We start from the raw sequence: 8,245 nt of genomic DNA, 5'->3' as shown, positions 1-8,245 counted from the left end.
TACTATATACTATGAAAACTGCCTTCTTTTCTCACTTTCTTATATCCCATCTACCAATTTTGATCAGCTATATCTTTAAGGAAAAGAGAAAAATAAGGGACACAGTGCCTTCTCTTTTGAAACAAATTATCTGCACCTTTTTAAAAAAGAGACACCATGATATACGACACATGATTTTGTCAGGTCAATTGAAATATTAATTCCATGATCCTCTAATGCTAAATTGATAGTCAGAAAAAGCAAATAGGAATTGTAAATTCAGGAATGGCCACAGGCTGTGGAGTACACATTCAAGATTCTAAATCGTGTGACAAATTTTAAATTGCTCTAAGAACTTTGAAAAGAAAATACGTTAGGTTTGTTGTAAATGGGATTCTGGCCTTGTGTCTAACAAAATAATAAAGATGATGATAATGATTATAATAATACTAATTAGGAAGAGGAAGAAAACAAGAATTTTGCAAGGAGAGGCCCACTTGTTTGTCTAGGCTGCCCAACTAGCATAGCCCTGAAATAATCACACAGAAATTGTATTAATTAAATCACTGTTTGGCCTATTAGCTCTAACTTCTTATTGGATAACTCTTACATATTAATTTAACCCAATCTTCATTAATTTGAGTATCACGATGAAGTCATGGCCTACCAGCCAAGTCTCAACATGTCTATAACTGGCAGTGGGTTCATGGCTTCTTCCTTACTCTGCTTTCTTCCTCCTAGTTTAGTTCTGTCTTTTCCACCCACCAAGTTCTGCACTATCAGCTAGGCCCAAAAGAGTTTCTATATTAACCAATAAAAGCAACACAAAGACATAAGGACCTTCTACACCACAAGAAAAAGAAGAAGGGGAAGGAGGAGGAGCATGAGGAGCAGGGAAAGAAAGGGTGAGAGAAATAAAGATGAAAGAAAGAGAAAGAAAGAAGAAAGAAAGAAAGAAAGAAAGAAAGAAAGAAAGAAAGAAAGAAAGAAAGAAAGAAAGAAAGAAAGAAAACCTTAGGGTGCTATACTAATCTTCATGTACCATTAAAGTGAAGATTTATTTACTCATTTTTTTTAGATTTCATATAGACATTCCTTAGGGCTTTATTGGGACTGCTCTTATACTCATGCACACTCTGAATTAGAAATTGCAAAATAAAAATCTTTATCTTATCTTTGCTGTCAACAGATAAAGAAATGAATGGTGTTAAGCAATTTTATTTAATGCTAGCAATTGGAGACAAGGGGAAATACCAAACTTTTTCATCTGTTGCATGGTTCTATTATCAAGTTTTATATATATATATATATGTATGTATATAAGCATATATATTTCAATTTAATAAATATTTTTGTTTTATGTGGAGAAAAACTGTTTTAAGATTTTTTTGAGGTATGTTGACACTTTAAACAGATAACAGTTGCAATTATAAACAAAAATCAATTGGACATCTATTCTTACTATATATTCCAATAATGTGGAGTTTGCGATATTTTAATAATAGCATGCACAATCTTATAAATTCATCATTTTAATAAGTTTGGAAGCTGTTTCTTTTTTCACTTGATATATTTTTCTGACTCTCATTCTCTTTTAATATGTTTTTTTATTAAAAATTTCTGCCTCCTCCCCACCTCCCTTTTCCCTCTCCCTCCCCTCATTCCCCACACCACACTCCCCTCCCCCTCCCTCTCCAGTCCAAAGAGCAGTCAGGGTTCCCTGCCCTTTGGGTAGTCCAATGTCCTCCCCCCTCCATCTAGGTCTAGGAAGGTGAGCATCCAAACAGGCTAGGTTCCCACAAAGCCAGTACATACAGTAGGATCAAAACCCAGTGCCATTGTCCTTGGCTTCTCAGCAGCCCTCATTGTCCACCATATTCAGAGAGTCAGTTTTATCCCATGCTTTTTCAGTCCCAGTACAGAAGCCAGGAAAAGAAAAATGACTAAAGCTTTTTTATTTTTTTTAATTAGAGAAGTAAGGAATTATCCGTCATTTTTAAATTTTCATTGTAAATCTACAATGAACGATTTAAGAAATCTTTTGCAGCCTAACACAGATGCACAATCAGACAGGATATGTAACCATTTGATTGTATACACTTTTGATCTTTCTAGCTTTAACTATACATGTTATTATGATGTGTAGGAATTTCTGATAACTCCAAATGGAATGCATCGTATGTTATACATTGATTATCATTGTTCATAAAAAATATGATAAGCTGAATTCAAAAGTATGAGTTCAATATAGAATGTTCCTACCTTCCAGACTTCCATTCTTCTATCCTCAATTACCTGACTTGAGTTCAGTGCTGCCACATGCATCATAGGTAGATAAAGAATCTTTGAAAATTCTCAGTTTCTCAAACCAGATTACACAATACACATAGGTAAAGGGATAAGGAGAGGTAGAAGAAATAGAAAAAAAAACTTTCATAGGCAAAGTCACATAACTTCCTAATTCCATTTCTGCTGACATTTAACTGGGCTTCCAAAATTCATCTGGCTTAACTTCTCAACATGAATAAAAAGCAATCATTGTCTGAGGTTAAATTATATTATAAAAATCACATGCTTTCTTTGCAGTAACCAAAAAATAGCATCCTTCTCAAAGAATCTCTAATTGATTAAACAGATTTAGCTACTACCATTACTACCATGTTATGAAAAACCTTATTTCTGGAAGCCTTTACAATATTTAAATAATGTTTATACTCCTCAGAAATGTATCACAAATTCATATAAAATGGACTTTTTAGATTAGCGTGTATATCATGTATATCCAGTACATACATAATATATATAATTCCACGTATTAACTGATAAATATGTTGCACAAAATTTAAATAATCATTTTTTTTTGTTCATTCATGTTCTTCCCAGGTACATGTATGATCTTCCTTTATTTTATATTTATGTATGGCTTTCTTCATATATGTATGCAACTCTCTATCTGATCTATCTCTTGTCTTTCATTTATCTAACTATGTGTACATTTGGATGCATGTATAACTTTATTTTATTCTATTAAAATTTATAGGAAATTTATTGTGGAGTATAAAGCAAAATATTATCAATATCTTTGACACATTTCTCAGCATTTCTTTCTTTATTCACGATTAATTCAAAACTCAGAGACTGAAATTGGGGTTCAACCTGAAGACCAGAAAAGCATAATAGCCAGTTATAGACTCTTACCTTGATGTCAGTTTGAAATGGCTCTCTTGCCTCCAGAAATCTCAAAAAGAGACTGCACTTGAGAGCTGTCAACACCTGTTTTATAATCCTCTCTAGTTCAGGCTTTAAAGTTGTTCAACACTGATACCTGTTTTCTATGGCAAGGTAGTGTGGCTACCAGGATTAAGGTATATCTTATTGTAACCTGGTATATATGGTTGGCCATTGTGCTGTTTTACTTTTCTGATACTCACGTATGCTTTATTTATTAAAATACAAGTGAAATGCCACTACACTTTCTGTCTTCCCAAAAAGAATTAGACAGCATCATAAAACTATTTTCCTCTCAATATTTTTATAATTATTTATATCCACATCTCTATCTTTAATTATACTATAAAATAAGCTAGATTTTCTTAAATAGATATGCTCATCTATATTTCATTCAGATGTACATAAAGAACTCTGCATTGCTATAGCATTATGTATTAATATTTTTAACTGTTCTATGATATGGGATTCTTCTCTGTATGCTGTGAATACAATTGCTTAATTAATAAAGAAACTGGCTTGATCTTATAGGGTAGAACAAAGCGGGGCAGGGAAAGCTAAACTGAATGCTGCATGAATGAAGGTGGAATAAGGAGAAGCCATGGAGCTGCCATCACAGACAGATGTACTGAAACTTTGCTGGTAGGCAACAATCTCATGTTGATACACAGATTAATGGAGATGGGTTAAATTAAGATGTAAGAGTTGGCCAACAAGAAGCTAGAACTGATGAGCCAAGCAGTGATTTAAATAACATAATTTCTATGATTATCGTTGGAGTTTGGGTGGTGGGAAATGAACAAGCACCCATGTGGCCCTCTTACAACATTATTCTTTCTATAGTTGAGTAACATACTGTAATGGTAGATTTTATCTATTCATGTTCCTGTTGGCTGTGACTTATTTCTTGTTTTTATTTCCCTTTATATTCTAAAACATTTTGAGGAGTGTTGGTTATGTTTTGTTACAAATGCCTAAGTGTGTATTTCATATTTTTAGTATTAATTTGGTAAACTGCAGCTTTTATAATATTTCGTATAAAGTATATTTATTAATTTTTAAAAATATCAATTTTGATATTCATCACCTGGTTGAAGAGGTGTTTAGTAAGCTGTTACACTGTAAAATTACTTTCCGCAAATCCTATTTCTATCTTGTTTTATCTACTTTGTGAAAGGAAATGACCATTACACTGAATGCTTTCTCACGAAATGTAAAAACTTATCTTTGCCCCTTTTAGAGAGATTTTCTGCATATTTCATCTAAAAATTAGTCCATATAGAAGGTAACTGTCTTGACATCACCCTTATTTACTAATTTTCCTTGTACTTATATCAATTTTGATTCATTAACATTTATTTTTATATTCCCTGCATTGCTCACCCTTTGGCCTTTACATACTTTCACATTTGGAGATTTGCCTTTTGATGTATTCCTTATTTAGTTGTTTTGATTTATTTTTATCAATGAGTACATTTTGCTATTTAATGGTACTCTAGACTTAACATCTACATTCCCTGTTCCAGAACTAAAAGGCCAATTCTCAAAGGGCTACTCACTCTTCAAATATGCTACATGTAAAAGAGTATCTGAGCATTATGGATGCTTTGCTACTGAATTATCATTTATTTTGAACCCATGAAAGAACAGAGAAATTTTCCTGTGTATACTAACTTGTGTTTGTTTAAATGTGCATTATATAATTATCTACATGCTCATTAAGTTAAATTTGAATTTATGATAAATGTTCAGAATTTTAATTCATCACAAATACTATTCTAGTGTTCACCATTGTTGTGGTAGGAGCAGCGGGGCTGCGTCCCCAGCACCCTGGCCACCTGGCTAGCTTATGCCCCGAAATAACAACACACAAACTGTATTCATTTAAACACTGCTTGGTCCATTAGTTTCAGTTTCTTATTGGCTAGCTCTTACATATCGATCTAACCCATTTCTAATAATCTGTGTAGCTCCACGAGATGGCTTATCAGGAAAGATCTTAACCTGCATTTGTCTGGAGTGGGAGAATCATGGCAACTCACTGACTCAGCTTCTTTCTCCCAGCATTCTGTTCAGTCTACTCCGCCTACCTAAATTCTACCCTATCAGAGGTCAAGCAGTTTCTTTATTACTTAACCAATGAAACAACAGATAGAAAGATGAACCTCCTCCATCACACCATTATTTATTTGCACATTGAAACTGCAACAGTGAGAAATCTGTTTTCTACCATCTGCTACTCACTTAGTTATTAATTTCCAACAAACATGGAAAGCAATATCAAAATTCTTAACATTTGTCTCAGTGTGAAACTACTTTATCAGTTGTATCATAGTGGTTTTGCATCATTTCTTTTGCTTTAGTATTAGAAAATGTTTTCATTTTTACAGTTGAGCACCTAATTTCTCATTAAATGATGTTTCATACATATTTTTAAAAGAATTACACTACCAAATAAATTTTGTATGCAGAATATTTTGTCCTTTTCTTGAGAAATTTGGTTTACCAAACAGAAAGTGCTACTGAGTCCTATAGTCCAAAGTTTATGAGATTTCATTTAAATCCTAAATGGTCCCCACAAGGTCAACGTTTGATAGACTTAATTCGGAATTTACCCTACTGCGAGGGGTGCACCCACACACTGAGAGAATGGGGATGTTCTATTGGGAACTCACCAAGGCCAGCTGGCCTGGGTCTGAAAAAGCCTGGGATAAAACTGGACTCACTGAACATAGCAGACAATGAGGACTACTGAGAACTCAAGATCAATGTCAATGGGTTTTTGATCCTGCTGTACATACTGGCTTTGTGGGAGCCTATGCAGTTTGGATGCTCACCTTACTAGACCTGGATGGAGGTGGGTGGTCCTTGGACTTCCCACAGGGCAGGGAACCCTGATTGCTCTTTGGGCTGATGAGGGAGGGGGACTTGATTGGGGGAGGGGGAGGGAAATGGGATGTGGTGGCGGGGCAGAGACAGAAATCTTTAATAAATAAATTAATTAATAAAAAAAGAGTCTTAAAATCTTTAACCAGGGAATGTCTTCAAATCAATGTGAGCATAGAATTAACTGACCTTTTCTTGTTATCTTGTTGTCCACTATAAGAAAAATTACTACTCTGCTCATTGTTGCTTCATATATTACAATTTGAAAACAAAGAGATCAGTTGATAAAGAGCTAAAACTTGCAAAACTATGAGCTAAAATAAGCATTTATCTGTACAAGTTGATTATCTCAGGTATTCATCATGATAATTAGAATGCTACTGTGCTGCAGTAGGATGGCAGGCATTTGTGGCAACTGGGCCTGGTCATCTGCTCCCCTGGGAGGCTCCCTATGTGCATCTGGACCAGCAGCACAAGCAGCGGCTACAACAGCCTTGAGGAAGACATGAAAGACTTTTGCTTCACTGCCAGGACCTTTTTCTAAGGGAGAGCACCTCAGGGCAAGTTCTAATCTGGTCAGCCAGGTGAAAGAAAAGGAAACTCACAACTACCTCAGCAAATAGGAAATCAGAGAAAATGTCCATAAGTACTATTTAGCTCTTACAGATAAGTTGAAGGTGACCTTAAATTCAAATGGGATTTTCACTGGCTTCATTAGGGTGCATATAGAACTCTGCAAACTGAGCCATACCTTACCCAACCCTAGGAGACTCCCACTGAATAGCAGAGGGTGTGTGTAGACACTTCATATCACCAGTACAAACACCATGGGAGAAGTAATAAAGGCCTTGCTCAAGAAGTTTCTGGTGATAGAGAGCCCGACGAAGCTTACACTTTATATTTGTTGTCACGGAGAAGACCATGTGTATGCCTGCGAGCTCTCTGACCAGGAACACCCAATCTACCTGCATTTGGTAGCAGGACTCAGAAATGACCACCTTAGTTTTGTTCTTCAAAAACATGAAATTGGAGAGTGGGAAGCCTTCAGCCTACAAAGGTTGCAGAATTTCTTGTCCATCTTGGACAAACAAGAAGATGAGCAGCCTCAGAGTCTGAAATGACCTTCATTTATGACCTAGAGGCAAAAGCTGGAGAAAGCCCTGGGTGAGGTGTGAATGCACCGCTAATGCAAAGGATTTCCTATCAGAAAGGTACAGTTTGGACCCATCAAAGAGCAGCAGTGTCTGTGCTCAGAGAACAGTTTTTGTGCCACATCATGCTAGGGTCTTCCTCTTTTCTCTCTAGACACAGTTCTCAAAGCCTGCTCACACAGCGTCTTCTATTCCGTGAAACGAAATAAGTGACTCTGCAAGCTTGCTCTGTTACAGCATGGTGATGTCACTTCTTGCAAGCCTTGAGCCTGTGGTCATCCGGCACATACGGGAGCATGAATTATGGGTTGATTTCCCCTGTTTTCTTCTAATTATTTTGATATTGAAATTTTGGTTAGGCTTCAGGGTATGCAGATATTAACAAGCAGTCTTTGAATACTTGTACTCTGCTGAAATTATCTGCTTTGTTTTCTTCTGTCAGAACAATCCTTCTCCATGATCTGAATAACACAGAAATTTAGAAACTCTGGGGATTGGTAAAATATTTTATAAGAATTTTGACAACGAAAATAAAGAGCATGTTGGGAAGATAGAGGGGGAGGTGAGAACCCATGGCTCGGGATGGTGGCGTGGCTTCTGAGTTAAGAATAGAGGAGGAAGGTGTATTTGTTTGTAATGGAGTTAAAAGCATTTAAAAGCATTCAGGGTTGATGTTAGGTCGTTTTAAGATTGCTTGATTTGCTAGTGGTATAATGTGGGGTCAAAGCCCAAGAGCTAGGAGCTAAACCCAAAGGGGAGATCCATGAGCTGCAGCTGACCTATGGTGGATTAACCATTGACTGACGTGATCTGGAGGTAGCTGGTCCTGAGGTGATTCAGAGGAATGCCTCTTGCTCTTACGGTTGGACCAGGACTCTGCTAGCATGGAATGGATTGTCTCTGGGTATAGCTTCTCTGTGTAGGTATGGGCTGACCAGGACTGATTCCTGTTAAATGTAGTTTTTTTCCTCCAGAGGTCGTTCTCAGAGTATATATATATA

General features: G+C 36.2%; 1 pseudogene; it reads left to right on the top strand.

The window, feature by feature from the left end:
* The first annotated feature begins 6,544 nt into the window (after positions 1 to 6,544).
* On the top strand, positions 6,545 to 7,268 carry LOC101997133 (annotated as a pseudogene).
* The last annotated feature ends 977 nt before the right edge of the window (positions 7,269 to 8,245 follow it).

Source organism: Microtus ochrogaster, unplaced genomic scaffold (assembly GCF_000317375.1).
Source record: "Microtus ochrogaster isolate Prairie Vole_2 unplaced genomic scaffold, MicOch1.0 UNK55, whole genome shotgun sequence".
Lineage (NCBI taxonomy): Eukaryota > Metazoa > Chordata > Mammalia > Rodentia > Cricetidae > Microtus > Microtus ochrogaster.
Note: the sequence above shows the minus strand (reverse complement) of the source record. Positions and strands in the feature narration are given on the sequence as shown.